The sequence below is a fragment of the Paramormyrops kingsleyae genome, chromosome 4, assembly GCF_048594095.1.
Source record: "Paramormyrops kingsleyae isolate MSU_618 chromosome 4, PKINGS_0.4, whole genome shotgun sequence".
Classification (NCBI taxonomy): Eukaryota; Metazoa; Chordata; class Actinopteri; order Osteoglossiformes; family Mormyridae; genus Paramormyrops; species Paramormyrops kingsleyae.
This window is the reverse complement of record NC_132800.1, coordinates 46,127,303-46,153,426: the sequence shown is the minus strand read 5'-3', so window position 1 is coordinate 46,153,426 and position 26,124 is coordinate 46,127,303. Positions and strand designations below refer to the sequence as shown.

General features: G+C 52.6%; 38 non-coding genes and 6 pseudogenes across 38 annotated transcripts; all 44 read left to right on the top strand.

The window, feature by feature from the left end:
* The first annotated feature begins 191 nt into the window (after nt 1-191).
* Nucleotides 192-310, top strand: LOC140589325 (5S ribosomal RNA). Its single transcript, XR_011990502.1, has one exon. It is a non-coding gene; the product is annotated as a 5S ribosomal RNA (ribosomal RNA).
* A 297-nt stretch (nt 311-607) lies between these two features.
* LOC140589324 (5S ribosomal RNA) lies at nt 608-726 on the top strand. The gene has a single exon (XR_011990501.1). It is a non-coding gene; the product is annotated as a 5S ribosomal RNA (ribosomal RNA).
* Nucleotides 727-1,023: 297 nt separating this feature from the next.
* Nucleotides 1,024-1,142, top strand: LOC140589323 (5S ribosomal RNA). Its single transcript, XR_011990500.1, has one exon. It is a non-coding gene; the product is annotated as a 5S ribosomal RNA (ribosomal RNA).
* Nucleotides 1,143-1,439: 297 nt separating this feature from the next.
* Nucleotides 1,440-1,558, top strand: LOC140589321 (5S ribosomal RNA). Its single transcript, XR_011990498.1, has one exon. It is a non-coding gene; the product is annotated as a 5S ribosomal RNA (ribosomal RNA).
* Nucleotides 1,559-1,855: 297 nt separating this feature from the next.
* On the top strand, nt 1,856-1,974 carry LOC140589320 (5S ribosomal RNA). The gene has a single exon (XR_011990497.1). It is a non-coding gene; the product is annotated as a 5S ribosomal RNA (ribosomal RNA).
* Nucleotides 1,975-2,271: 297 nt separating this feature from the next.
* On the top strand, nt 2,272-2,390 carry LOC140589319 (5S ribosomal RNA). The gene has a single exon (XR_011990496.1). It is a non-coding gene; the product is annotated as a 5S ribosomal RNA (ribosomal RNA).
* Nucleotides 2,391-2,687: 297 nt separating this feature from the next.
* On the top strand, nt 2,688-2,806 carry LOC140589637 (5S ribosomal RNA). Its single transcript, XR_011990816.1, has one exon. It is a non-coding gene; the product is annotated as a 5S ribosomal RNA (ribosomal RNA).
* A 297-nt stretch (nt 2,807-3,103) lies between these two features.
* LOC140589318 (5S ribosomal RNA) lies at nt 3,104-3,222 on the top strand. Its single transcript, XR_011990495.1, has one exon. It is a non-coding gene; the product is annotated as a 5S ribosomal RNA (ribosomal RNA).
* Nucleotides 3,223-3,519: 297 nt separating this feature from the next.
* On the top strand, nt 3,520-3,638 carry LOC140589636 (5S ribosomal RNA). The gene has a single exon (XR_011990815.1). It is a non-coding gene; the product is annotated as a 5S ribosomal RNA (ribosomal RNA).
* Nucleotides 3,639-3,935: 297 nt separating this feature from the next.
* On the top strand, nt 3,936-4,054 carry LOC140589317 (5S ribosomal RNA). Its single transcript, XR_011990494.1, has one exon. It is a non-coding gene; the product is annotated as a 5S ribosomal RNA (ribosomal RNA).
* Nucleotides 4,055-4,351: 297 nt separating this feature from the next.
* On the top strand, nt 4,352-4,470 carry LOC140589850 (5S ribosomal RNA). Its single transcript, XR_011991029.1, has one exon. It is a non-coding gene; the product is annotated as a 5S ribosomal RNA (ribosomal RNA).
* A 297-nt stretch (nt 4,471-4,767) lies between these two features.
* On the top strand, nt 4,768-4,886 carry LOC140589316 (5S ribosomal RNA). The gene has a single exon (XR_011990493.1). It is a non-coding gene; the product is annotated as a 5S ribosomal RNA (ribosomal RNA).
* Nucleotides 4,887-5,183: 297 nt separating this feature from the next.
* Nucleotides 5,184-5,302, top strand: LOC140589315 (5S ribosomal RNA). The gene has a single exon (XR_011990492.1). It is a non-coding gene; the product is annotated as a 5S ribosomal RNA (ribosomal RNA).
* A 297-nt stretch (nt 5,303-5,599) lies between these two features.
* Nucleotides 5,600-5,718, top strand: LOC140589749 (5S ribosomal RNA). The gene has a single exon (XR_011990928.1). It is a non-coding gene; the product is annotated as a 5S ribosomal RNA (ribosomal RNA).
* A 297-nt stretch (nt 5,719-6,015) lies between these two features.
* On the top strand, nt 6,016-6,134 carry LOC140589314 (5S ribosomal RNA). The gene has a single exon (XR_011990491.1). It is a non-coding gene; the product is annotated as a 5S ribosomal RNA (ribosomal RNA).
* Nucleotides 6,135-6,431: 297 nt separating this feature from the next.
* LOC140589313 (5S ribosomal RNA) lies at nt 6,432-6,550 on the top strand. Its single transcript, XR_011990490.1, has one exon. It is a non-coding gene; the product is annotated as a 5S ribosomal RNA (ribosomal RNA).
* A 297-nt stretch (nt 6,551-6,847) lies between these two features.
* On the top strand, nt 6,848-6,966 carry LOC140589552 (5S ribosomal RNA). Its single transcript, XR_011990731.1, has one exon. It is a non-coding gene; the product is annotated as a 5S ribosomal RNA (ribosomal RNA).
* Nucleotides 6,967-7,263: 297 nt separating this feature from the next.
* LOC140589870 (5S ribosomal RNA) lies at nt 7,264-7,382 on the top strand. Its single transcript, XR_011991049.1, has one exon. It is a non-coding gene; the product is annotated as a 5S ribosomal RNA (ribosomal RNA).
* A 297-nt stretch (nt 7,383-7,679) lies between these two features.
* Nucleotides 7,680-7,798, top strand: LOC140589869 (5S ribosomal RNA). The gene has a single exon (XR_011991048.1). It is a non-coding gene; the product is annotated as a 5S ribosomal RNA (ribosomal RNA).
* A 297-nt stretch (nt 7,799-8,095) lies between these two features.
* On the top strand, nt 8,096-8,214 carry LOC140589312 (5S ribosomal RNA). The gene has a single exon (XR_011990489.1). It is a non-coding gene; the product is annotated as a 5S ribosomal RNA (ribosomal RNA).
* A 297-nt stretch (nt 8,215-8,511) lies between these two features.
* LOC140589310 (5S ribosomal RNA) lies at nt 8,512-8,630 on the top strand. Its single transcript, XR_011990487.1, has one exon. It is a non-coding gene; the product is annotated as a 5S ribosomal RNA (ribosomal RNA).
* A 297-nt stretch (nt 8,631-8,927) lies between these two features.
* Nucleotides 8,928-9,046, top strand: LOC140589868 (5S ribosomal RNA). Its single transcript, XR_011991047.1, has one exon. It is a non-coding gene; the product is annotated as a 5S ribosomal RNA (ribosomal RNA).
* Nucleotides 9,047-9,343: 297 nt separating this feature from the next.
* Nucleotides 9,344-9,462, top strand: LOC140589309 (5S ribosomal RNA). The gene has a single exon (XR_011990486.1). It is a non-coding gene; the product is annotated as a 5S ribosomal RNA (ribosomal RNA).
* Nucleotides 9,463-9,759: 297 nt separating this feature from the next.
* Nucleotides 9,760-9,878, top strand: LOC140589866 (5S ribosomal RNA). The gene has a single exon (XR_011991045.1). It is a non-coding gene; the product is annotated as a 5S ribosomal RNA (ribosomal RNA).
* Nucleotides 9,879-10,175: 297 nt separating this feature from the next.
* On the top strand, nt 10,176-10,294 carry LOC140589865 (5S ribosomal RNA). The gene has a single exon (XR_011991044.1). It is a non-coding gene; the product is annotated as a 5S ribosomal RNA (ribosomal RNA).
* A 297-nt stretch (nt 10,295-10,591) lies between these two features.
* Nucleotides 10,592-10,710, top strand: LOC140589703 (5S ribosomal RNA). The gene has a single exon (XR_011990882.1). It is a non-coding gene; the product is annotated as a 5S ribosomal RNA (ribosomal RNA).
* A 297-nt stretch (nt 10,711-11,007) lies between these two features.
* LOC140590352 (5S ribosomal RNA) lies at nt 11,008-11,116 on the top strand (annotated as a pseudogene).
* Nucleotides 11,117-11,413: 297 nt separating this feature from the next.
* Nucleotides 11,414-11,522, top strand: LOC140590351 (5S ribosomal RNA; annotated as a pseudogene).
* Nucleotides 11,523-19,731: 8,209 nt separating this feature from the next.
* Nucleotides 19,732-19,840, top strand: LOC140590350 (5S ribosomal RNA; annotated as a pseudogene).
* A 297-nt stretch (nt 19,841-20,137) lies between these two features.
* LOC140590299 (5S ribosomal RNA) lies at nt 20,138-20,246 on the top strand (annotated as a pseudogene).
* A 297-nt stretch (nt 20,247-20,543) lies between these two features.
* LOC140589713 (5S ribosomal RNA) lies at nt 20,544-20,662 on the top strand. Its single transcript, XR_011990892.1, has one exon. It is a non-coding gene; the product is annotated as a 5S ribosomal RNA (ribosomal RNA).
* A 297-nt stretch (nt 20,663-20,959) lies between these two features.
* On the top strand, nt 20,960-21,078 carry LOC140589635 (5S ribosomal RNA). Its single transcript, XR_011990814.1, has one exon. It is a non-coding gene; the product is annotated as a 5S ribosomal RNA (ribosomal RNA).
* A 297-nt stretch (nt 21,079-21,375) lies between these two features.
* LOC140589308 (5S ribosomal RNA) lies at nt 21,376-21,494 on the top strand. Its single transcript, XR_011990485.1, has one exon. It is a non-coding gene; the product is annotated as a 5S ribosomal RNA (ribosomal RNA).
* Nucleotides 21,495-21,791: 297 nt separating this feature from the next.
* Nucleotides 21,792-21,910, top strand: LOC140589712 (5S ribosomal RNA). The gene has a single exon (XR_011990891.1). It is a non-coding gene; the product is annotated as a 5S ribosomal RNA (ribosomal RNA).
* A 297-nt stretch (nt 21,911-22,207) lies between these two features.
* Nucleotides 22,208-22,326, top strand: LOC140589634 (5S ribosomal RNA). The gene has a single exon (XR_011990813.1). It is a non-coding gene; the product is annotated as a 5S ribosomal RNA (ribosomal RNA).
* Nucleotides 22,327-22,623: 297 nt separating this feature from the next.
* On the top strand, nt 22,624-22,742 carry LOC140589307 (5S ribosomal RNA). Its single transcript, XR_011990484.1, has one exon. It is a non-coding gene; the product is annotated as a 5S ribosomal RNA (ribosomal RNA).
* A 297-nt stretch (nt 22,743-23,039) lies between these two features.
* On the top strand, nt 23,040-23,158 carry LOC140589632 (5S ribosomal RNA). The gene has a single exon (XR_011990811.1). It is a non-coding gene; the product is annotated as a 5S ribosomal RNA (ribosomal RNA).
* A 297-nt stretch (nt 23,159-23,455) lies between these two features.
* LOC140589306 (5S ribosomal RNA) lies at nt 23,456-23,574 on the top strand. Its single transcript, XR_011990483.1, has one exon. It is a non-coding gene; the product is annotated as a 5S ribosomal RNA (ribosomal RNA).
* Nucleotides 23,575-23,871: 297 nt separating this feature from the next.
* On the top strand, nt 23,872-23,990 carry LOC140589631 (5S ribosomal RNA). Its single transcript, XR_011990810.1, has one exon. It is a non-coding gene; the product is annotated as a 5S ribosomal RNA (ribosomal RNA).
* A 297-nt stretch (nt 23,991-24,287) lies between these two features.
* On the top strand, nt 24,288-24,406 carry LOC140589849 (5S ribosomal RNA). Its single transcript, XR_011991028.1, has one exon. It is a non-coding gene; the product is annotated as a 5S ribosomal RNA (ribosomal RNA).
* A 297-nt stretch (nt 24,407-24,703) lies between these two features.
* On the top strand, nt 24,704-24,822 carry LOC140589305 (5S ribosomal RNA). The gene has a single exon (XR_011990482.1). It is a non-coding gene; the product is annotated as a 5S ribosomal RNA (ribosomal RNA).
* Nucleotides 24,823-25,119: 297 nt separating this feature from the next.
* On the top strand, nt 25,120-25,238 carry LOC140589563 (5S ribosomal RNA). Its single transcript, XR_011990742.1, has one exon. It is a non-coding gene; the product is annotated as a 5S ribosomal RNA (ribosomal RNA).
* Nucleotides 25,239-25,535: 297 nt separating this feature from the next.
* LOC140590349 (5S ribosomal RNA) lies at nt 25,536-25,644 on the top strand (annotated as a pseudogene).
* A 297-nt stretch (nt 25,645-25,941) lies between these two features.
* On the top strand, nt 25,942-26,050 carry LOC140590298 (5S ribosomal RNA; annotated as a pseudogene).
* Nucleotides 26,051-26,124: the final 74 nt, after the last annotated feature.

The window sequence follows — 26,124 nt, the reverse complement described above, 5'->3', positions numbered from 1 at the left end:
GTCCCCGCCCACTTTTGCAGAAAGTACTCGTAGCAATCGTATACAACTCACCGATTTCTTCCTCATTTTAATAACGACTTTCTCAAAGACATCTTGACATCAATGCCGCATCGACGTCTGCTCTTCTCTCGGTGCGACTCTCAATAAACCCTCAACTGAAAACAAAAGTGCTGATTCTGGCCGCTTCCCTCGCTTACGGCCATACCGTTCCGACTGCGCCCGATCTCGTCTGATCTCGGAAGCTAAGCGGGGCCGGGCTTGGTTAGTACTTGGTTGGGAGACTGCCCGGGAATACCAAGTGCCGTAAGCTTTTTCTTAGTTTCACCTTATCCAGAGGGCCCTGCGTCTTGCCACGAATGTAAAGATGTCACTACCCTTTCATTTCACAAATTACCTTTATTTGTACAAAGACGGCAGTCCCCGCCCACTTTTGCAGAAAGTACTCGTAGCAATCGTATACAACTCACCGATTTCTTCCTCATTTTAATAACGACTTTCTCAAAGACATCTTGACATCAATGCCGCATCGACGTCTGCTCTTCTCTCGGTGCGACTCTCAATAAACCCTCAACTGAAAACAAAAGTGCTGATTCTGGCCGCTTCCCTCGCTTACGGCCATACCGTTCCGACTGCGCCCGATCTCGTCTGATCTCGGAAGCTAAGCGGGGCCGGGCTTGGTTAGTACTTGGTTGGGAGACTGCCCGGGAATACCAAGTGCCGTAAGCTTTTTCTTAGTTTCACCTTATCCAGAGGGCCCTGCGTCTTGCCACGAATGTAAAGATGTCACTACCCTTTCATTTCACAAATTACCTTTATTTGTACAAAGACGGCAGTCCCCGCCCACTTTTGCAGAAAGTACTCGTAGCAATCGTATACAACTCACCGATTTCTTCCTCATTTTAATAACGACTTTCTCAAAGACATCTTGACATCAATGCCGCATCGACGTCTGCTCTTCTCTCGGTGCGACTCTCAATAAACCCTCAACTGAAAACAAAAGTGCTGATTCTGGCCGCTTCCCTCGCTTACGGCCATACCGTTCCGACTGCGCCCGATCTCGTCTGATCTCGGAAGCTAAGCGGGGCCGGGCTTGGTTAGTACTTGGTTGGGAGACTGCCCGGGAATACCAAGTGCCGTAAGCTTTTTCTTAGTTTCACCTTATCCAGAGGGCCCTGCGTCTTGCCACGAATGTAAAGATGTCACTACCCTTTCATTTCACAAATTACCTTTATTTGTACAAAGACGGCAGTCCCCGCCCACTTTTGCAGAAAGTACTCGTAGCAATCGTATACAACTCACCGATTTCTTCCTCATTTTAATAACGACTTTCTCAAAGACATCTTGACATCAATGCCGCATCGACGTCTGCTCTTCTCTCGGTGCGACTCTCAATAAACCCTCAACTGAAAACAAAAGTGCTGATTCTGGCCGCTTCCCTCGCTTACGGCCATACCGTTCCGACTGCGCCCGATCTCGTCTGATCTCGGAAGCTAAGCGGGGCCGGGCTTGGTTAGTACTTGGTTGGGAGACTGCCCGGGAATACCAAGTGCCGTAAGCTTTTTCTTAGTTTCACCTTATCCAGAGGGCCCTGCGTCTTGCCACGAATGTAAAGATGTCACTACCCTTTCATTTCACAAATTACCTTTATTTGTACAAAGACGGCAGTCCCCGCCCACTTTTGCAGAAAGTACTCGTAGCAATCGTATACAACTCACCGATTTCTTCCTCATTTTAATAACGACTTTCTCAAAGACATCTTGACATCAATGCCGCATCGACGTCTGCTCTTCTCTCGGTGCGACTCTCAATAAACCCTCAACTGAAAACAAAAGTGCTGATTCTGGCCGCTTCCCTCGCTTACGGCCATACCGTTCCGACTGCGCCCGATCTCGTCTGATCTCGGAAGCTAAGCGGGGCCGGGCTTGGTTAGTACTTGGTTGGGAGACTGCCCGGGAATACCAAGTGCCGTAAGCTTTTTCTTAGTTTCACCTTATCCAGAGGGCCCTGCGTCTTGCCACGAATGTAAAGATGTCACTACCCTTTCATTTCACAAATTACCTTTATTTGTACAAAGACGGCAGTCCCCGCCCACTTTTGCAGAAAGTACTCGTAGCAATCGTATACAACTCACCGATTTCTTCCTCATTTTAATAACGACTTTCTCAAAGACATCTTGACATCAATGCCGCATCGACGTCTGCTCTTCTCTCGGTGCGACTCTCAATAAACCCTCAACTGAAAACAAAAGTGCTGATTCTGGCCGCTTCCCTCGCTTACGGCCATACCGTTCCGACTGCGCCCGATCTCGTCTGATCTCGGAAGCTAAGCGGGGCCGGGCTTGGTTAGTACTTGGTTGGGAGACTGCCCGGGAATACCAAGTGCCGTAAGCTTTTTCTTAGTTTCACCTTATCCAGAGGGCCCTGCGTCTTGCCACGAATGTAAAGATGTCACTACCCTTTCATTTCACAAATTACCTTTATTTGTACAAAGACGGCAGTCCCCGCCCACTTTTGCAGAAAGTACTCGTAGCAATCGTATACAACTCACCGATTTCTTCCTCATTTTAATAACGACTTTCTCAAAGACATCTTGACATCAATGCCGCATCGACGTCTGCTCTTCTCTCGGTGCGACTCTCAATAAACCCTCAACTGAAAACAAAAGTGCTGATTCTGGCCGCTTCCCTCGCTTACGGCCATTCCGTTCCGACTGCGCCCGATCTCGTCTGATCTCGGAAGCTAAGCGGGGCCGGGCTTGGTTAGTACTTGGTTGGGAGACTGCCCGGGAATACCAAGTGCCGTAAGCTTTTTCTTAGTTTCACCTTATCCAGAGGGCCCTGCGTCTTGCCACGAATGTAAAGATGTCACTACCCTTTCATTTCACAAATTACCTTTATTTGTACAAAGACGGCAGTCCCCGCCCACTTTTGCAGAAAGTACTCGTAGCAATCGTATACAACTCACCGATTTCTTCCTCATTTTAATAACGACTTTCTCAAAGACATCTTGACATCAATGCCGCATCGACGTCTGCTCTTCTCTCGGTGCGACTCTCAATAAACCCTCAACTGAAAACAAAAGTGCTGATTCTGGCCGCTTCCCTCGCTTACGGCCATACCGTTCCGACTGCGCCCGATCTCGTCTGATCTCGGAAGCTAAGCGGGGCCGGGCTTGGTTAGTACTTGGTTGGGAGACTGCCCGGGAATACCAAGTGCCGTAAGCTTTTTCTTAGTTTCACCTTATCCAGAGGGCCCTGCGTCTTGCCACGAATGTAAAGATGTCACTACCCTTTCATTTCACAAATTACCTTTATTTGTACAAAGACGGCAGTCCCCGCCCACTTTTGCAGAAAGTACTCGTAGCAATCGTATACAACTCACCGATTTCTTCCTCATTTTAATAACGACTTTCTCAAAGACATCTTGACATCAATGCCGCATCGACGTCTGCTCTTCTCTCGGTGCGACTCTCAATAAACCCTCAACTGAAAACAAAAGTGCTGATTCTGGCCGCTTCCCTCGCTTACGGCCATTCCGTTCCGACTGCGCCCGATCTCGTCTGATCTCGGAAGCTAAGCGGGGCCGGGCTTGGTTAGTACTTGGTTGGGAGACTGCCCGGGAATACCAAGTGCCGTAAGCTTTTTCTTAGTTTCACCTTATCCAGAGGGCCCTGCGTCTTGCCACGAATGTAAAGATGTCACTACCCTTTCATTTCACAAATTACCTTTATTTGTACAAAGACGGCAGTCCCCGCCCACTTTTGCAGAAAGTACTCGTAGCAATCGTATACAACTCACCGATTTCTTCCTCATTTTAATAACGACTTTCTCAAAGACATCTTGACATCAATGCCGCATCGACGTCTGCTCTTCTCTCGGTGCGACTCTCAATAAACCCTCAACTGAAAACAAAAGTGCTGATTCTGGCCGCTTCCCTCGCTTACGGCCATACCGTTCCGACTGCGCCCGATCTCGTCTGATCTCGGAAGCTAAGCGGGGCCGGGCTTGGTTAGTACTTGGTTGGGAGACTGCCCGGGAATACCAAGTGCCGTAAGCTTTTTCTTAGTTTCACCTTATCCAGAGGGCCCTGCGTCTTGCCACGAAGGTAAAGATGTCACTACCCTTTCATTTCACAAATTACCTTTATTTGTACAAAGACGGCAGTCCCCGCCCACTTTTGCAGAAAGTACTCGTAGCAATCGTATACAACTCACCGATTTCTTCCTCATTTTAATAACGACTTTCTCAAAGACATCTTGACATCAATGCCGCATCGACGTCTGCTCTTCTCTCGGTGCGACTCTCAATAAACCCTCAACTGAAAACAAAAGTGCTGATTCTGGCCGCTTCCCTCGCTTACGGCCATACCGTTCCGACTGCGCCCGATCTCGTCTGATCTCGGAAGCTAAGCGGGGCCGGGCTTGGTTAGTTCTTGGTTGGGAGACTGCCCGGGAATACCAAGTGCCGTAAGCTTTTTCTTAGTTTCACCTTATCCAGAGGGCCCTGCGTCTTGCCACGAATGTAAAGATGTCACTACCCTTTCATTTCACAAATTACCTTTATTTGTACAAAGACGGCAGTCCCCGCCCACTTTTGCAGAAAGTACTCGTAGCAATCGTATACAACTCACCGATTTCTTCCTCATTTTAATAACGACTTTCTCAAAGACATCTTGACATCAATGCCGCATCGACGTCTGCTCTTCTCTCGGTGCGACTCTCAATAAACCCTCAACTGAAAACAAAAGTGCTGATTCTGGCCGCTTCCCTCGCTTACGGCCATACCGTTCCGACTGCGCCCGATCTCGTCTGATCTCGGAAGCTAAGCGGGGCCGGGCTTGGTTAGTACTTGGTTGGGAGACTGCCCGGGAATACCAAGTGCCGTAAGCTTTTTCTTAGTTTCACCTTATCCAGAGGGCCCTGCGTCTTGCCACGAATGTAAAGATGTCACTACCCTTTCATTTCACAAATTACCTTTATTTGTACAAAGACGGCAGTCCCCGCCCACTTTTGCAGAAAGTACTCGTAGCAATCGTATACAACTCACCGATTTCTTCCTCATTTTAATAACGACTTTCTCAAAGACATCTTGACATCAATGCCGCATCGACGTCTGCTCTTCTCTCGGTGCGACTCTCAATAAACCCTCAACTGAAAACAAAAGTGCTGATTCTGGCCGCTTCCCTCGCTTACGGCCATACCGTTCCGACTGCGCCCGATCTCGTCTGATCTCGGAAGCTAAGCGGGGCCGGGCTTGGTTAGTACTTGGTTGGGAGACTGCCCGGGAATACCAAGTGCCGTAAGCTTTTTCTTAGTTTCACCTTATCCAGAGGGCCCTGCGTCTTGCCACGAATGTAAAGATGTCACTACCCTTTCATTTCACAAATTACCTTTATTTGTACAAAGACGGCAGTCCCCGCCCACTTTTGCAGAAAGTACTCGTAGCAATCGTATACAACTCACCGATTTCTTCCTCATTTTAATAACGACTTTCTCAAAGACATCTTGACATCAATGCCGCATCGACGTCTGCTCTTCTCTCGGTGCGACTCTCAATAAACCCTCAACTGAAAACAAAAGTGCTGATTCTGGCCGCTTCCCTCGCTTACGGCCATACCGTTCCGACTGCGCCCGATCTCGTCTGATCTCGGAAGCTAAGCGCGGCCGGGCTTGGTTAGTACTTGGTTGGGAGACTGCCCGGGAATACCAAGTGCCGTAAGCTTTTTCTTAGTTTCACCTTATCCAGAGGGCCCTGCGTCTTGCCACGAATGTAAAGATGTCACTACCCTTTCATTTCACAAATTACCTTTATTTGTACAAAGACGGCAGTCCCCGCCCACTTTTGCAGAAAGTACTCGTAGCAATCGTATACAACTCACCGATTTCTTCCTCATTTTAATAACGACTTTCTCAAAGACATCTTGACATCAATGCCGCATCGACGTCTGCTCTTCTCTCGGTGCGACTCTCAATAAACCCTCAACTGAAAACAAAAGTGCTGATTCTGGCCGCTTCCCTCGCTTACGGCCATACCGTTCCGACTGCGCCCGATCTCGTCTGATCTCGGAAGCTAAGCGGGGCCGGGCTTGGTTAGTACTTGGTTGGGAGACTGCCCGGGAATACCAAGTGCCGTAAGCTTTTTCTTAGTTTCACCTTATCCAGAGGGCCCTGCGTCTTGCCACGAATGTAAAGATGTCACTACCCTTTCATTTCACAAATTACCTTTATTTGTACAAAGACGGCAGTCCCCGCCCACTTTTGCAGAAAGTACTCGTAGCAATCGTATACAACTCACCGATTTCTTCCTCATTTTAATAACGACTTTCTCAAAGACATCTTGACATCAATGCCGCATCGACGTCTGCTCTTCTCTCGGTGCGACTCTCAATAAACCCTCAACTGAAAACAAAAGTGCTGATTCTGGCCGCTTCCCTCGCTTACGGCCATACCGTTCCGACTGCGCCCGATCTCGTCTGATCTCGGAAGCTAAGCGGGGCCGGGCTTGGTTAGTACTTGGTTGGGAGACTGCCCGGGAATACCAAGTGCCGTAAGCTTTTTCTTAGTTTCACCTTATCCAGAGGGCCCTGCGTCTTGCCACGAATGTAAAGATGTCACTACCCTTTCATTTCACAAATTACCTTTATTTGTACAAAGACGGCAGTCCCCGCCCACTTTTGCAGAAAGTACTCGTAGCAATCGTATACAACTCACCGATTTCTTCCTCATTTTAATAACGACTTTCTCAAAGACATCTTGACATCAATGCCGCATCGACGTCTGCTCTTCTCTCGGTGCGACTCTCAATAAACCCTCAACTGAAAACAAAAGTGCTGATTCTGGCCGCTTCCCTCGCTTGCGGCCATACCGTTCCGACTGCGCCCGATCTCGTCTGATCTCGGAAGCTAAGCGGGGCCGGGCTTGGTTAGTACTTGGTTGGGAGACTGCCCGGGAATACCAAGTGCCGTAAGCTTTTTCTTAGTTTCACCTTATCCAGAGGGCCCTGCGTCTTGCCACGAATGTAAAGATGTCACTACCCTTTCATTTCACAAATTACCTTTATTTGTACAAAGACGGCAGTCCCCGCCCACTTTTGCAGAAAGTACTCGTAGCAATCGTATACAACTCACCGATTTCTTCCTCATTTTAATAACGACTTTCTCAAAGACATCTTGACATCAATGCCGCATCGACGTCTGCTCTTCTCTCGGTGCGACTCTCAATAAACCCTCAACTGAAAACAAAAGTGCTGATTCTGGCCGCTTCCCTCGCTTACGGCCATACCGTTCCGACTGCGCCCGATCTCGTCTGATCTCGGAAGCTAAGCGGGGCCGGCCTTGGTTAGTACTTGGTTGGGAGACTGCCCGGGAATACCAAGTGCCGTAAGCTTTTTCTTAGTTTCACCTTATCCAGAGGGCCCTGCGTCTTGCCACGAATGTAAAGATGTCACTACCCTTTCATTTCACAAATTACCTTTATTTGTACAAAGACGGCAGTCCCCGCCCACTTTTGCAGAAAGTACTCGTAGCAATCGTATACAACTCACCGATTTCTTCCTCATTTTAATAACGACTTTCTCAAAGACATCTTGACATCAATGCCGCATCGACGTCTGCTCTTCTCTCGGTGCGACTCTCAATAAACCCTCAACTGAAAACAAAAGTGCTGATTCTGGCCGCTTCCCTCGCTTACGGCCATACCGTTCCGACTGCGCCCGATCTCGTCTGATCTCGGAAGCTAAGCGGGGCCGGCCTTGGTTAGTACTTGGTTGGGAGACTGCCCGGGAATACCAAGTGCCGTAAGCTTTTTCTTAGTTTCACCTTATCCAGAGGGCCCTGCGTCTTGCCACGAATGTAAAGATGTCACTACCCTTTCATTTCACAAATTACCTTTATTTGTACAAAGACGGCAGTCCCCGCCCACTTTTGCAGAAAGTACTCGTAGCAATCGTATACAACTCACCGATTTCTTCCTCATTTTAATAACGACTTTCTCAAAGACATCTTGACATCAATGCCGCATCGACGTCTGCTCTTCTCTCGGTGCGACTCTCAATAAACCCTCAACTGAAAACAAAAGTGCTGATTCTGGCCGCTTCCCTCGCTTACGGCCATACCGTTCCGACTGCGCCCGATCTCGTCTGATCTCGGAAGCTAAGCGGGGCCGGGCTTGGTTAGTACTTGGTTGGGAGACTGCCCGGGAATACCAAGTGCCGTAAGCTTTTTCTTAGTTTCACCTTATCCAGAGGGCCCTGCGTCTTGCCACGAATGTAAAGATGTCACTACCCTTTCATTTCACAAATTACCTTTATTTGTACAAAGACGGCAGTCCCCGCCCACTTTTGCAGAAAGTACTCGTAGCAATCGTATACAACTCACCGATTTCTTCCTCATTTTAATAACGACTTTCTCAAAGACATCTTGACATCAATGCCGCATCGACGTCTGCTCTTCTCTCGGTGCGACTCTCAATAAACCCTCAACTGAAAACAAAAGTGCTGATTCTGGCCGCTTCCCTCGCTTACGGCCATACCGTTCCGACTGCGCCCGATCTCGTCTGATCTCGGAAGCTAAGCGGGGCCGGGCTTGGTTAGTACTTGGTTGGGAGACTGCCCGGGAATACCAAGTGCCGTAAGCTTTTTCTTAGTTTCACCTTATCCAGAGGGCCCTGCGTCTTGCCACGAATGTAAAGATGTCACTACCCTTTCATTTCACAAATTACCTTTATTTGTACAAAGACGGCAGTCCCCGCCCACTTTTGCAGAAAGTACTCGTAGCAATCGTATACAACTCACCGATTTCTTCCTCATTTTAATAACGACTTTCTCAAAGACATCTTGACATCAATGCCGCATCGACGTCTGCTCTTCTCTCGGTGCGACTCTCAATAAACCCTCAACTGAAAACAAAAGTGCTGATTCTGGCCGCTTCCCTCGCTTACGGCCATACCGTTCCGACTGCGCCCGATCTCGTCTGATCTCGGAAGCTAAGCGGGGCCGGCCTTGGTTAGTACTTGGTTGGGAGACTGCCCGGGAATACCAAGTGCCGTAAGCTTTTTCTTAGTTTCACCTTATCCAGAGGGCCCTGCGTCTTGCCACGAATGTAAAGATGTCACTACCCTTTCATTTCACAAATTACCTTTATTTGTACAAAGACGGCAGTCCCCGCCCACTTTTGCAGAAAGTACTCGTAGCAATCGTATACAACTCACCGATTTCTTCCTCATTTTAATAACGACTTTCTCAAAGACATCTTGACATCAATGCCGCATCGACGTCTGCTCTTCTCTCGGTGCGACTCTCAATAAACCCTCAACTGAAAACAAAAGTGCTGATTCTGGCCGCTTCCCTCGCTTACGGCCATACCGTTCCGACTGCGCCCGATCTCGTCTGATCTCGGAAGCTAAGCGGGGCCGGGCTTGGTTAGTACTTGGTTGGGAGACTGCCCGGGAATACCAAGTGCCGTAAGCTTTTTCTTAGTTTCACCTTATCCAGAGGGCCCTGCGTCTTGCCACGAATGTAAAGATGTCACTACCCTTTCATTTCACAAATTACCTTTATTTGTACAAAGACGGCAGTCCCCGCCCACTTTTGCAGAAAGTACTCGTAGCAATCGTATACAACTCACCGATTTCTTCCTCATTTTAATAACGACTTTCTCAAAGACATCTTGACATCAATGCCGCATCGACGTCTGCTCTTCTCTCGGTGCGACTCTCAATAAACCCTCAACTGAAAACAAAAGTGCTGATTCTGGCCGCTTCCCTCGCTTACGGCCATACCGTTCCGACTGCGCCCGATCTCGTCTGATCTCGGAAGCTAAGCGGGGCCGGCCTTGGTTAGTACTTGGTTGGGAGACTGCCCGGGAATACCAAGTGCCGTAAGCTTTTTCTTAGTTTCACCTTATCCCGAGGGCCCTGCGTCTTGCCACGAATGTAAAGATGTCACTACCCTTTCATTTCACAAATTACCTTTATTTGTACAAAGACGGCAGTCCCCGCCCACTTTTGCAGAAAGTACTCGTAGCAATCGTATACAACTCACCGATTTCTTCCTCATTTTAATAACGACTTTCTCAAAGACATCTTGACATCAATGCCGCATCGACGTCTGCTCTTCTCTCGGTGCGACTCTCAATAAACCCTCAACTGAAAACAAAAGTGCTGATTCTGGCCGCTTCCCTCGCTTACGGCCATACCGTTCCGACTGCGCCCGATCTCGTCTGATCTCGGAAGCTAAGCGGGGCCGGCCTTGGTTAGTACTTGGTTGGGAGACTGCCCGGGAATACCAAGTGCCGTAAGCTTTTTCTTAGTTTCACCTTATCCCGAGGGCCCTGCGTCTTGCCACGAATGTAAAGATGTCACTACCCTTTCATTTCACAAATTACCTTTATTTGTACAAAGACGGCAGTCCCCGCCCACTTTTGCAGAAAGTACTCGTAGCAATCGTATACAACTCACCGATTTCTTCCTCATTTTAATAACGACTTTCTCAAAGACATCTTGACATCAATGCCGCATCGACGTCTGCTCTTCTCTCGGTGCGACTCTCAATAAACCCTCAACTGAAAACAAAAGTGCTGATTCTGGCCGCTTCCCTCGCTTACGGCCATACCGTTCCGACTGCGCCCGATCTCGTCTGATCTCGGAAGCTAAGCGGGGCCGGCCTTGGTTAGTACTTGGTTGGGAGACTGCCTGGGAATACCAAGTGCCGTAAGCTTTTTCTTAGTTTCACCTTATCCAGAGGGCCCTGCGTCTTGCCACGAATGTAAAGATGTCACTACCCTTTCATTTCACAAATTACCTTTATTTGTACAAAGACGGCAGTCCCCGCCCACTTTTGCAGAAAGTACTCGTAGCAATCGTATACAACTCACCGATTTCTTCCTCATTTTAATAACGACTTTCTCAAAGACATCTTGACATCAATGCCGCATCGACGTCTGCTCTTCTCTCGGTGCGACTCTCAATAAACCCTCAACTGAAAACAAAAGTGCTGATTCTGGCCGCTTCCCTCGCTTACGGCCATACCGTTCCGACTGCGCCCGATCTCGGAAGCTAAGCGGGGCCGGCCTTGGTTAGTACTTGGTTGGGAGACTGCCTGGGAATACCAAGTGCCGTAAGCTTTTTCTTAGTTTCACCTTATCCAGAGGGCCCTGCGTCTTGCCACGAATGTAAAGATGTCACTACCCTTTCATTTCACAAATTACCTTTATTTGTACAAAGACGGCAGTCCCCGCCCACTTTTGCAGAAAGTACTCGTAGCAATCGTATACAACTCACCGATTTCTTCCTCATTTTAATAACGACTTTCTCAAAGACATCTTGACATCAATGCCGCATCGACGTCTGCTCTTCTCTCGGTGCGACTCTCAATAAACCCTCAACTGAAAACAAAAGTGCTGATTCTGGCCGCTTCCCTCGCTTACGGCCATACCGTTCCGACTGCGCCCGATCTCGGAAGCTAAGCGGGGCCGGCCTTGGTTAGTACTTGGTTGGGAGACTGCCTGGGAATACCAAGTGCCGTAAGCTTTTTCTTAGTTTCACCTTATCCAGAGGGCCCTGCGTCTTGCCACGAATGTAAAGATGTCACTACCCTTTCATTTCACAAATTACCTTTATTTGTACAAAGACGGCAGTCCCCGCCCACTTTTGCAGAAAGTACTCGTAGCAATCGTATACAACTCACCGATTTCTTCCTCATTTTAATAACGACTTTCTCAAAGACATCTTGACATCAATGCCGCATCGACGTCTGCTCTTCTCTCGGTGCGACTCTCAATAAACCCTCAACTGAAAACAAAAGTGCTGATTCTGGCCGCTTCCCTCGCTTACGGCCATACCGTTCCGACTGCGCATGATCGTGCCTGGTCCTGCGCGGCTCAGTGTGTGTGTGGTGGTGCTTTTTTTTTGCCTTTGCAGTTCACTTGGTTTTCCGTTTCTTTCTCCGTTTTATTTAATAATTGTTTTGGTTTAGTTTTGCCTTGGTTAGCCTCCCCTCTCCCTGGCTGCTTCGTTGCGCCGGAGGGGGAGGCTTGTCACTCGTTTTGTGTGTCTTTTTTTGCATTTATTTCTGTTCGTTTGGTTTCCTTTGCGCGGTGCGCGTTTACTTCCGGGTTTGTCAATTAGGCTTTTTTTCGTTTATTTCAGCGTTTCTTCAGTTTCTTTTTGCTCTGGTTCTTTTTTCCCTCTCCCTGGCCTTCTGTGAAGCCAGGGAGGGGAGCTTGTCATTCGTTTATTCGCCCCTGATTTGTGTTTTTCTTTTCGCCCTCCATTAGCTGTGCGCGTTTCTTTTCGGTTGTGGTTTGCTCCGGTTTCATTTGTGTTTGCATCACTGTTTGCTTTCTTTTCAGCCCCTGTTCGTTTCCCCTCTCCCTGGCCGTTTTATTGTGCTGGGGAGAGAGGCTTGTCATTCGGTTTGGGTTTGTTTTTTTTCGCCGGTCTTTTGTTTTGCTTTTCACTTCCGTGTTTGGCGCGTCTATTATTTACCGGCTTTTTCTTTTCCCCCTTAATTGCCTGTTTGTTTTGTCCCCCGGGCTCCCTTCTTGGTTGCCCCCCCTCCTCCCCTTTATTGTGTGATCATGGCTGCTCAGCCGCAGCCATCCACGTCGCGTGCAGCCGCGGCTGCACGGGCGTACCGTGATGATGATGGTGATGACGTGTCGCGTGCAGCCGCGGCTGCACGGGCGCTGGATGCTGGAAGGGTTGATTCCCTGGATGATTTTAGTAAGGCGGACATGGAGGTAGATATGGCGGTGGAGCCGCCTGGTCTGGATGACCGGGGGCCCGGTGAGTGGGTGCAGGTCGTGTCTCGGAAGAGGGCGGCAGCGGCAGCGGCGGCGGCGGCTTCCGGGCCGGGAGTGGCGCCCGCCAAGGTAAGCAGTGGGGCCGGTGCTGGTGCTGGTGCGGGGGTCGGCGGTGCCGTCTCTCCACCCGACAGCTATGCCGGGAGGGTGGCTCAGGCCGGTCGGGCGCAGCGGGCGGGGGCAGGTGTGCGGGTAGGCACGGGTGTCCGTGCGGGCGTCCTGCGTCAGGGTGCGGCTTCGCGGGGCGCCTGGGACGAGGGCCCTGCCCCAAAGGGGCCTTATACTAAGGAGGCCACAGCCTCCGTAGATTTGAGTGCGTTTGACAGCGTGCCTTTGCTGGAGGTAGCGAAGGCGATATTGTTGTTGGTGCCGAAGGACGCCCTGCTGGCCGTGTGCCCGGCCCCAAATGTGGCAGTGGAGGTCACCTTCACCGCCCCTGACTATATTGAGCTCATTGAGGGCGGCCTCACCGTACAGGGCAAGCTCTGCCCGGTCAGACGCCTCTGTCAGGCGGAGCGCGTGGTCTCCTTTCTGCACCTGCCTGCGTATGTGCCCGATCAGGTCATCCTCGATCGCCTTGCGGCATGGGGAGTGGAGCCCATCCTCCCGGTGCGCCGTCGGCTCCTGCCCGGCACTCAGGTCACTGACGGCACCCGCTGCGTCAGGGTGCGTTTCCCGGCCGGCGTGGTGTCCTTGCCCTACAGTGCCCGATTTGATACGGCCGAAGGGCCCCGCTACATTCGAGTCGCCCACGACAACCAGGTCCGCCTCTGCCGCATGTGCCTCCAGCCGGGGCACGTGGTGGCCCAGTGCCCCCAATACGTGTGCCGTGTCTGCGGGCTGCAGGGGCACTACGCCCGTGACTGTGTTGCCGCCCGCTGTGCTGGCTGCCGCAAGGCCGCCGCCCTGTGCACCTGCCCTGGCGCCCCTGGTCGGGACGGGCCGGCCTCCGCTGCCGGGGACGGGGTTGACCCGGGCTCTCACGCTGGGGGGGAAGAGGGGGTGTCTCTCCTTCCGCCCCAGGACCCCAGTAATGCTGCCGCCATCGCCATGCCTTTGACACCCCCTGTGGCTGCTGCCGCTGACTGCCTGGATTCCAGCATGACTGACCACCTCCCTGCTCCTGTGGCTGGCCCGAGGGGAGAGGTGAGTGGGTGTCCCGTCATGGGGGTGGACGCTGTGCCCTTTGGGGGGGCCGGAGACCCCCCGGCCGCACAGGACCTCCTTGGGGCGTCGGGCGTTGAGGACATGGAGCTGCCCTCCGGAGCTGCGGGTCCCGTGGAGCTGCCAGTGCCCGTGCCTGTCTCCCAGTCCCTCTACTCAGAGCCCCCGCCCGCCCCCCCCTCGTCTCTCACCCCGTCCCCTCCCGCAGCTCCGGCCGCGGGTGAAGTGCGCCCGGCGTCCCGGATGGCCGGGGGTAGGACTGTGGATGGCCCCCCTCCCCCAGCCCCCTCTCCCTCTCCTCCCACCCCTCTGCCTCCATCTATCCAGCCCCTGGCGTCGCCCTGGTCCGGCGTCTCTCCCTTCGGCGCTGACACCCTGCGTCAGCTGGATGCCCTGGACCCGGACCCCTTCGTCACCCAGCGGACCCAGCCCGACTCGGGCAAATCACCTGTGCCGAGACATGGCAAGACAAAGAACAAACTGCGCTTTTGCATGGGGTCTAGGTCTGGGGCGTCTCATCAGCCCCCTTTGCCGGGCCTCGCCAACACTCTGCGGCGCCAGGAGGAGCGGCGGCAGTCGGCGGTGGCGGCCCTGGCGGCCATGCGTGCTGCGAGCCCGGGTCATGACGACAGCGGCGACACGGACTGATGTTCCTTAGCCATCCCCCTTCATTGGCTCATGTTTCCCGTGGTTCTTGTCTTTCGTTGTGTATTGCTTTTCTGCCGCCCCGGTTTTGTTTTTGGTTTCTGTTTTCATTGTCCACCACCGTGTCCGTGTCGCCTTCTGCCCCTGCTATCGCCGCTGTCGTCCCTGCTTCTCCCCGTCCCCTAGGTCCCGTGCGTTTTAATTGATTGCTCGTGTTTTATTGTGTTTTTTTTACGGCCCGCCTATTTAATGTATTTATGGTTCTTTTTATGGTTTCTTTTATTGTTCTTATTGTGTTGCTTGTCCCTTTTACCTGTGTGTTTCCCGCGACATCGCTCCACCATCCGGGTGGGTTAGTGGGGTGGTTGTCTGGGTGGGCCTGTTCGGCTGGGAGCGTCCCGCTTTTATCTGGGTATGTGTGGCTTTTACCTCCTGTGCCGGTGTCTTGTCTGTGTGATGTGTCCCCTGCCTGGTGCCTAACAGGGACTCTTTTATCCCAATGACGCTGACTCTGACCTCCCTCAATGCCCGGGGGCTGCGCTCCTGGGCTAAGGCCCAGGCAGTTTTAACTTCGTGTTGTGACTCGTCCGTTGTGTGTTTGCAAGAGACTGGGTGGGATGGGCCTTTTATTGATAGGGTGCGGGACGCATGGTCGGGCGATGTCTTCTTCTCCACCGCCTCCGTCGGGCCAGGTGTCGTCGGTTGGGGTGTCGCGCTGCTCTGTCGCCGCCCGCGTGTCCAGTCGGCATCCCTGCTGTACTCGGACGGGGAGGGCAAGTGTCTGGCTGTCGGGCTCTGTCTGGAGGGGGGTTTCGCCTGCACCGTCGTGGTCGTGCACGCGCCCAATGACGGGGCCCGGTGTGCCTCCTTCTTCGACCGCCTGGCTGCCCGTGTGGCGCGGTGGCCCTGTCCTCTCGTGGTCGGGGACTTCAACATCTCCCTCTCTCGCCTGGATGTGCGGAGGGGGGCAGTCGTGCGGGCCGATGCGGGGCGAGCAGCTCTCCTCCGCTTGATGCGTGCCTGTCATCTCACGGACCTGTGGAGGGATCGCAACCCTGACCGTCGTGTCCTTTCCAGGACGCAGCGTGTCCGGGGCGTGATGCACGGCAGCAGGCTGGACTACGCTCTGGTGTCCCCTGCTGTCGCTGCCCGTGTCCGTACGGTGTGCTATCGGGAGTGTCTCGTGAGCGATCACGACTACTTTCTCTGCACGCTTGACTCTGGGGAGGTGCAGCGCGGGCGGGGCACGTGGATCCTCAACCCCTCCCTCTTAAGCGATGGTACCGTTACTGCTAAGGTGAGCTTCGCATTGTGGACTGGGGTGCGGTCGCCCCTGTTCTCCCTCGACATTCAGGCGGGGTGGGAATTGTTAAAGCGGGAGGTGGCGGCCGTTTTGCAGGCTGCCGGGAAGGCCGCAGCCGGACGCTTTCGGCAGAAGGAGCGCGCCTTGCTGCGTGATCTCCAGCTGGAACTGCTGGCGCTCGAGCAGGATGCAGGGGACCCCGTGCGGGTCTCGGCCCTGCAGGACGAGCTGGCTCTCCTCTCTGAGCGGAGGCACGCCGGGGCGGCGTTGCGGAGCGGGGTGCGTTTCGTCGCCCCTGGTGAGCTCTCTCCTCGCTATTTCAGGGCGATGGAGGAGTCCCGGGGGGCTGCGAGGCTGCTCCGTTCGGTGCGCTGCCCGGACGGCCAGTTGGTGTCCGACGCACCCGGTGTCCTGCGCGTCGTGCGGGACTACTGGGCCGCTATGTTCACCAGCGAGCGCATCGATCTGGACGCCCTCTCCCCCCTCACGGGGCTGATTGAGGCGCGCCTTTCGCCCGAGAGCGTCGCCCTGTGTGACGCCCCCTTGTCATGTGATGAGATTGGGGCGGCTATTGACCGGCTCCGGCCGCGAAAGTGTCCCGGCTCCGACGGCCTCACGGCAGACTTTTACAGGGTCTTTAAGGGGGAGCTGGTGCCCGTCTTGCAGGCCCTTTATAGTGACGTCCTCGCCCGCGGTGAGATGCACGGCACCATCCGGCTGGGTTTGATTAAGATGCTCTTTAAGCACACGGGAGACAGGGGGGAGCTGGCTAATTACAGGCCCCTCACCATGCTCAACACCGATTACAAGGTGTTGGCCTCGGTCTTGGCCTCCCGGCTCAGTCGGGTGCTGCCGTCCCTCATCCGCACCACCCAGACGTACGGGGTGACGGGCCGCACCATCCTGGACACTGTCCGGGATGTGCAGGCGGCGGTGGGTTTCATGGAGACGGCGGGTTCGCCTGGTTACTTGGTGAAGCTCGACTTCGCCAAGGCCTTTGACAGGGTCGAGCACGCCTACCTCCAGCGTGTGATGGAGGTCTTCGGCTTCGGCCCGGGCTTCCTGGCCTGGACGCGCCTCTTGTGCGCCTCCGCCATGACCGCGGTCGCCTGTAACGGCTACGTCACTGCGCCCTTCCGCATGACGCGTTCGGTGCGGCAGGGCTGCCCCCTGTCGGCCGCCTTGTACACCTTGGCGGTCGAGCCCCTCGGCCTCCTGGTGGCCGCCTCTCGTGGCATTGCTAGGGTGCCCATCGGCCCGACATGCTTCGCTCCGCCGGTCTTTCAGTACGCTGATGACACCACCCTGCTCGTGCCCGACGGGGCCAGCGTGGGGGCTGCGTTACGCAGCGTGCAGCAGTACTGTGACATCACTGGGGCCAGGGTCAACCTGCAGAAGTCGGTGTACCTGCGGCTCGGTTCGGCCGGGCCTCTGCCCGCCGAGCTGGGGCTGACTGAGGCCGAGGGGGACGTGCGCCTCCTGGGCGTTCTGCTCGGGAGGAGTGCGGACGATGCGACGGGGAGGATGTGGGACGATCTGACGGGTGGTGTGGAGCGGCGGCTGGCCGGGTGGTCGGGCCGTCTCCTCTCGCTGCAGCAGAAGGTGTTCCTGTTGAACGCAATGGTGTTGTCTGTGCTGTGGTTTCACCTGAGCGTCACTCACATGCCCCACGGACATTATGCCAGGCTGCGGAAGGCCGTCCTGCGCTTCCTCTGGGGGGGGGGCAGAGTCCTGGTGGCTTACGCTTCCTTGATTGGCCCCCCTGCCGGGGGTGGCCTGGGCCTCCTGGACCCTCTGGTCCAGTCGAAGGCCCTGCGTGTGCGGATGTTGCAGGCCTTCCTGGACGAGAGTCGCCCCTCCCTGTGGAAGGCGGTGCTCTCGCTCCGGCTGGGACAGTGTGCGGGGAGGGAGCTGGCCGAGGACGCTCTTTGGATGCGTCTCCGGCCCGGCATGGTGCGTGGCATCCCCTCCTTCTACGCACACCTCCTCTTGGCGTGGGCTGAGTTCCAGGAGCACACTGTCGTGGTGCCTGAGGGGCGGCAGCTTCTGCTTCGGCAGCCGCTGCTGCTCAATCCGCGCGTCCTCTCCGGGGGGCGGCCCCTCGAGTTCCGGCACTGGTGGGAGGCTGGGGTGCGTCAGGTGCGAGACCTCTTTTATGAGGTGCGCCCTGGCTTCCTGCCTCCCGCGGCCGTCTATGACCAGGTCGAGGTTGTGGCCGAGAGGGCCTCCAGGGTCACTGTTGCCAGGCAGTGTCTGGCGGCGAGGGCTGCCCTCCCTGCTGCGTGGGTGCGTGACATTGAGCGGGCCGGCGGCCCCCGGGATGTGGCCCCCCGTTTCCCCGCGGTGTACGTGAGGCGGCTGTCCGGGTTGCTCGTCCCTTTCGGGGCGTGTGTCACCCGTGACTTTGCCCGCCTCTACAGGCAGCGCGCTTTTGTTGCCCCGGTGGCGCAGGCCTTTTGGAGCGCTCGCTTCCCTGCCCTGGGGCCTGACCTGTTGTGGGGGAACGTGCTGGTCTGCCCGGCGGACCCTGCCTTGGCCCTTTTCGACTTCAGACAGCGGCATCATGCCCTATGGTCAATGAGGTGGCTTCATAGACTGGGCTTCGCTGCGTCTCCGCTCTGCCCAGTGTGCCGGGATGTGGAGGAGGGCCTTACACACATGTTCTTTGGCTGTTCTCAGTTAGCTGATTTTATTGTGTGGGCTCTGGAGGTGGTGGACAGGATAGCCGGGGCGGTGGGGCCCGTGCCTGTTTTTACTGAGGCGGGGTGGCAGGTCATGTTCCTGTTTGGTGTTCCCAAGTCTCACCCCGCCAGCACCTTTCTTAATTTGTTTTTAGCCGTCGCGAGGTATGTTGTTTGGTTGAGGCGCAACAAGGCCCGCTATGAGCGCGTGGTTTTAGATCCCGTTTTAATGTGCCGCTATCGGCTGCGACTGGTTTTATCCAAGGTGTTTTTATTGTCTGCCGGGCCTCATGACATGCCCCGGTTCTTACGTGATTTTGTGCACCGGGTTCCGTTTGTGTCTGTTGTGGGTGGGCGTTTGGTTTGGGATGTGTTTTGAGGGTGGGCTGCTTGTTTTCTCTTGTTTTCGTGTTTTGGGTGGGTTGTTTGGGTTGTTTTTCTTGGGTTTGTCTGTGTGGGTGGGTTTCGTGCTGCTTGTTGTCCGTCTTCTGTGTTGTTTGTTGTTGGGGCTGTTGCTCCTTTTAATTGGCATTTTAGTGATTGGCTTTTATTGCTTGTGCTTTGTTTTTCTTTTTATTAAACTGCATACCTGCATGATGAGGACTGCTGCACCCTGTGAGTAGGGGTCTTGGAGCGCGGGCTTGCCCCGTTCCCTGGCCCCTCTCCCTGTACCGCCCCCCCTGCTGTGGTGTATGTGTGGCACTGTCGTTCTGAGTGGTTTAATAAAAAAAAAAAAAAAAAAAAAAAACTGCGCCCGATCTCGTCTGATCTCGGAAGCTAAGCGGGGCCGGCCTTGGTTAGTACTTGGTTGGGAGACTGCCCGGGAATACCAAGTGCCGTAAGCTTTTTCTTAGTTTCACCTTATCCAGAGGGCCCTGCGTCTTGCCACGAATGTAAAGATGTCACTACCCTTTCATTTCACAAATTACCTTTATTTGTACAAAGACGGCAGTCCCCGCCCACTTTTGCAGAAAGTACTCGTAGCAATCGTATACAACTCACCGATTTCTTCCTCATTTTAATAACGACTTTCTCAAAGACATCTTGACATCAATGCCGCATCGACGTCTGCTCTTCTCTCGGTGCGACTCTCAATAAACCCTCAACTGAAAACAAAAGTGCTGATTCTGGCCGCTTCCCTCGCTTACGGCCATACCGTTCCGACTGCGCCCGATCTCGGAAGCTAAGCGGGGCCGGCCTTGGTTAGTACTTGGTTGGGAGACTGCCTGGGAATACCAAGTGCCGTAAGCTTTTTCTTAGTTTCACCTTATCCAGAGGGCCCTGCGTCTTGCCACGAATGTAAAGATGTCACTACCCTTTCATTTCACAAATTACCTTTATTTGTACAAAGACGGCAGTCCCCGCCCACTTTTGCAGAAAGTACTCGTAGCAATCGTATACAACTCACCGATTTCTTCCTCATTTTAATAACGACTTTCTCAAAGACATCTTGACATCAATGCCGCATCGACGTCTGCTCTTCTCTCGGTGCGACTCTCAATAAACCCTCAACTGAAAACAAAAGTGCTGATTCTGGCCGCTTCCCTCGCTTACGGCCATACCGTTCCGACTGCGCCCGATCTCGGAAGCTAAGCGGGGCCGGGCTTGGTTAGTACTTGGTTGGGAGACTGCCCGGGAATACCAAGTGCCGTAAGCTTTTTCTTAGTTTCACCTTATCCAGAGGGCCCTGCGTCTTGCCACGAATGTAAAGATGTCACTACCCTTTCATTTCACAAATTACCTTTATTTGTACAAAGACGGCAGTCCCCGCCCACTTTTGCAGAAAGTACTCGTAGCAATCGTATACAACTCACCGATTTCTTCCTCATTTTAATAACGACTTTCTCAAAGACATCTTGACATCAATGCCGCATCGACGTCTGCTCTTCTCTCGGTGCGACTCTCAATAAACCCTCAACTGAAAACAAAAGTGCTGATTCTGGCCGCTTCCCTTGCTTACGGCCATACCGTTCCGACTGCGCCCGATCTCGTCTGATCTTGGAAGCTAAGCGGGGCCGGGCTTGGTTAGTACTTGGTTGGGAGACTGCCCGGGAATACCAAGTGCCGTAAGCTTTTTCTTAGTTTCACCTTATCCAGAGGGCCCTGCGTCTTGCCACGAATGTAAAGATGTCACTACCCTTTCATTTCACAAATTACCTTTATTTGTACAAAGACGGCAGTCCCCGCCCACTTTTGCAGAAAGTACTCGTAGCAATCGTATACAACTCACCGATTTCTTCCTCATTTTAATAACGACTTTCTCAAAGACATCTTGACATCAATGCCGCATCGACGTCTGCTCTTCTCTCGGTGCGACTCTCAATAAACCCTCAACTGAAAACAAAAGTGCTGATTCTGGCCGCTTCCCTTGCTTACGGCCATTCCGTTCCGACTGCGCCCGATCTCGTCTGATCTCGGAAGCTAAGCGGGGCCGGGCTTGGTTAGTACTTGGTTGGGAGACTGCCCGGGAATACCAAGTGCCGTAAGCTTTTTCTTAGTTTCACCTTATCCAGAGGGCCCTGCGTCTTGCCACGAATGTAAAGATGTCACTACCCTTTCATTTCACAAATTACCTTTATTTGTACAAAGACGGCAGTCCCCGCCCACTTTTGCAGAAAGTACTCGTAGCAATCGTATACAACTCACCGATTTCTTCCTCATTTTAATAACGACTTTCTCAAAGACATCTTGACATCAATGCCGCATCGACGTCTGCTCTTCTCTCGGTGCGACTCTCAATAAACCCTCAACTGAAAACAAAAGTGCTGATTCTGGCCGCTTTCCTCGCTTACGGCCATACCGTTCCGACTGCGCCCGATCTCGTCTGATCTCGGAAGCTAAGCGGGGCCGGGCTTGGTTAGTACTTGGTTGGGAGACTGCCCGGGAATACCAAGTGCCGTAAGCTTTTTCTTAGTTTCACCTTATCCAGAGGGCCCTGCGTCTTGCCACGAATGTAAAGATGTCACTACCCTTTCATTTCACAAATTACCTTTATTTGTACAAAGACGGCAGTCCCCGCCCACTTTTGCAGAAAGTACTCGTAGCAATCGTATACAACTCACCGATTTCTTCCTCATTTTAATAACGACTTTCTCAAAGACATCTTGACATCAATGCCGCATCGACGTCTGCTCTTCTCTCGGTGCGACTATCAATAAACCCTCAACTGAAAACAAAAGTGCTGATTCTGGCCGCTTCCCTTGCTTACGGCCATACCGTTCCGACTGCGCCCGATCTCGTCTGATCTTGGAAGCTAAGCGGGGCCGGGCTTGGTTAGTACTTGGTTGGGAGACTGCCCGGGAATACCAAGTGCCGTAAGCTTTTTCTTAGTTTCACCTTATCCAGAGGGCCCTGCGTCTTGCCACGAATGTAAAGATGTCACTACCCTTTCATTTCACAAATTACCTTTATTTGTACAAAGACGGCAGTCCCCGCCCACTTTTGCAGAAAGTACTCGTAGCAATCGTATACAACTCACCGATTTCTTCCTCATTTTAATAACGACTTTCTCAAAGACATCTTGACATCAATGCCGCATCGACGTCTGCTCTTCTCTCGGTGCGACTCTCAATAAACCCTCAACTGAAAACAAAAGTGCTGATTCTGGCCGCTTCCCTCGCTTACGGCCATTCCGTTCCGACTGCGCCCGATCTCGTCTGATCTCGGAAGCTAAGCGGGGCCGGGCTTGGTTAGTACTTGGTTGGGAGACTGCCCGGGAATACCAAGTGCCGTAAGCTTTTTCTTAGTTTCACCTTATCCAGAGGGCCCTGCGTCTTGCCACGAATGTAAAGATGTCACTACCCTTTCATTTCACAAATTACCTTTATTTGTACAAAGACGGCAGTCCCCGCCCACTTTTGCAGAAAGTACTCGTAGCAATCGTATACAACTCACCGATTTCTTCCTCATTTTAATAACGACTTTCTCAAAGACATCTTGACATCAATGCCGCATCGACGTCTGCTCTTCTCTCGGTGCGACTCTCAATAAACCCTCAACTGAAAACAAAAGTGCTGATTCTGGCCGCTTCCCTCGCTTACGGCCATACCGTTCCGACTGCGCCCGATCTCGTCTGATCTCGGAAGCTAAGCGGGGCCGGGCTTGGTTAGTACTTGGTTGGGAGACTGCCCGGGAATACCAAGTGCCGTAAGCTTTTTCTTAGTTTCACCTTATCCAGAGGGCCCTGCGTCTTGCCACGAATGTAAAGATGTCACTACCCTTTCATTTCACAAATTACCTTTATTTGTACAAAGACGGCAGTCCCCGCCCACTTTTGCAGAAAGTACTCGTAGCAATCGTATACAACTCACCGATTTCTTCCTCATTTTAATAACGACTTTCTCAAAGACATCTTGACATCAATGCCGCATCGACGTCTGCTCTTCTCTCGGTGCGACTCTCAATAAACCCTCAACTGAAAACAAAAGTGCTGATTCTGGCCGCTTCCCTCGCTTACGGCCATTCCGTTCCGACTGCGCCCGATCTCGTCTGATCTCGGAAGCTAAGCGGGGCCGGGCTTGGTTAGTACTTGGTTGGGAGACTGCCCGGGAATACCAAGTGCCGTAAGCTTTTTCTTAGTTTCACCTTATCCAGAGGGCCCTGCGTCTTGCCACGAATGTAAAGATGTCACTACCCTTTCATTTCACAAATTACCTTTATTTGTACAAAGACGGCAGTCCCCGCCCACTTTTGCAGAAAGTACTCGTAGCAATCGTATACAACTCACCGATTTCTTCCTCATTTTAATAACGACTTTCTCAAAGACATCTTGACATCAATGCCGCATCGACGTCTGCTCTTCTCTCGGTGCGACTCTCAATAAACCCTCAACTGAAAACAAAAGTGCTGATTCTGGCCGCTTCCCTCGCTTACGGCCATACCGTTCCGACTGCGCCCGATCTCGTCTGATCTCGGAAGCTAAGCGGGGCCGGGCTTGGTTAGTACTTGGTTGGGAGACTGCCCGGGAATACCAAGTGCCGTAAGCTTTTTCTTAGTTTCACCTTATCCAGAGGGCCCTGCGTCTTGCCACGAATGTAAAGATGTCACTACCCTTTCATTTCACAAATTACCTTTATTTGTACAAAGACGGCAGTCCCCGCCCACTTTTGCAGAAAGTACTCGTAGCAATCGTATACAACTCACCGATTTCTTCCTCATTTTAATAACGACTTTCTCAAAGACATCTTGACATCAATGCCGCATCGACGTCTGCTCTTCTCTCGGTGCGACTCTCAATAAACCCTCAACTGAAAACAAAAGTGCTGATTCTGGCCGCTTCCCTCGCTTACGGCCATTCCGTTCCGACTGCGCCCGATCTCGTCTGATCTCGGAAGCTAAGCGGGGCCGGGCTTGGTTAGTACTTGGTTGGGAGACTGCCCGGGAATACCAAGTGCCGTAAGCTTTTTCTTAGTTTCACCTTATCCAGAGGGCCCTGCGTCTTGCCACGAAGGTAAAGATGTCACTACCCTTTCATTTCACAAATTACCTTTATTTGTACAAAGACGGCAGTCCCCGCCCACTTTTGCAGAAAGTACTCGTAGCAATCGTATACAACTCACCGATTTCTTCCTCATTTTAATAACGACTTTCTCAAAGACATCTTGACATCAATGCCGCATCGACGTCTGCTCTTCTCTCGGTGCGACTCTCAATAAACCCTCAACTGAAAACAAAAGTGCTGATTCTGGCCGCTTCCCTCGCTTACGGCCATACCGTTCCGACTGCGCCCGATCTCGTCTGATCTCGGAAGCTAAGCGGGGCCGGGCTTGGTTAGTTCTTGGTTGGGAGACTGCCCGGGAATACCAAGTGCCGTAAGCTTTTTCTTAGTTTCACCTTATCCAGAGGGCCCTGCGTCTTGCCACGAATGTAAAGATGTCACTACCCTTTCATTTCACAAATTACCTTTATTTGTACAAAGACGGCAGTCCCCGCCCACTTTTGCAGAAAGTACTCGTAGCAATCGTATACAACTCACCGATTTCTTCCTCATTATAATAACGACTTTCTCAAAGACATCTTGACATCAATGCCGCATCGACGTCTGCTCTTCTCTCGGTGCGACTCTCAATAAACCCTCAACTGAAAACAAAAGTGCTGATTCTGGCCGCTTCCCTCGCTTACGGCCATACCGTTCCGACTGCGCCCGATCTCGTCTGATCTCGGAAGCTAAGCGGGGCCGGGCTTGGTTAGTACTTGGTTGGGAGACTGCCCGGGAATACCAAGTGCCGTAAGCTTTTTCTTAGTTTCACCTTATCCAGAGGGCCCTGCGTCTTGCCACGAATGTAAAGATGTCACTACCCTTTCATTTCACAAATTACCTTTATTTGTACAAAGACGGCAGTCCCCGCCCACTTTTGCAGAAAGTACTCGTAGCAATCGTATACAACTCACCGATTTCTTCCTCATTTTAATAACGACTTTCTCAAAGACATCTTGACATCAATGCCGCATCGACGTCTGCTCTTCTCTCGGTGCGACTCTCAATAAACCCTCAACTGAAAACAAAAGTGCTGATTCTGGCCGCTTCCCTCGCTTACGGCCATACCGTTCCGACTGCGCCCGATCTCGTCTGATCTCGGAAGCGAAGCGGGGCCGGGCTTGGTTAGTACTTGGTTGGGAGACTGCCCGGGAATACCAAGTGCCGTAAGCTTTTTCTTAGTTTCACCTTATCCAGAGGGCCCTGCGTCTTGCCACGAATGTAAAGATGTCACTACCCTTTCATTTCACAAATTACCTTTATTTGTACAAAGACGGCAGTCCCCGCCCACTTTTGCAGAAAGTACTCGTAGCAATCGTATACAACTCACCGATTTCTTCCTCATTTTAATAACGACTTTCTCAAAGACATCTTGACATCAATGCCGCATCGACGTCTGCTCTTCTCTCGGTGCGACTCTCAATAAACCCTCAACTGAAAACAAAAGTGCTGATTCTGGCCGCTTCCCTCGCTTACGGCCATACCGTTCCGACTGCGCCCGATCTCGGAAGCTAAGCGGGGCCGGCCTTGGTTAGTACTTGGTTGGGAGACTGCCTGGGAATACCAAGTGCCGTAAGCTTTTTCTTAGTTTCACCTTATCCAGAGGGCCCTGCGTCTTGCCACGAATGTAAAGATGTCACTACCCTTTCATTTCACAAATTACCTTTATTTGTACAAAGACGGCAGTCCCCGCCCACTTTTGCAGAAAGTACTCGTAGCAATCGTATACAACTCACCGATTTCTTCCTCATTTTAATAACGACTTTCTCAAAGACATCTTGACATCAATGCCGCATCGACGTCTGCTCTTCTCTCGGTGCGACTCTCAATAAACCCTCAACTGAAAACAAAAGTGCTGATTCTGGCCGCTTCCCTCGCTTACGGCCATACCGTTCCGACTGCGCCCGATCTCGGAAGCTAAGCGGGGCCGGGCTTGGTTAGTACTTGGTTGGGAGACTGCCCGGGAATACCAAGTGCCGTAAGCTTTTTCTTAGTTTCACCTTATCCAGAGGGCCCTGCGTCTTGCCACGAATGTAAAGATGTCACTACCCTTTCATTT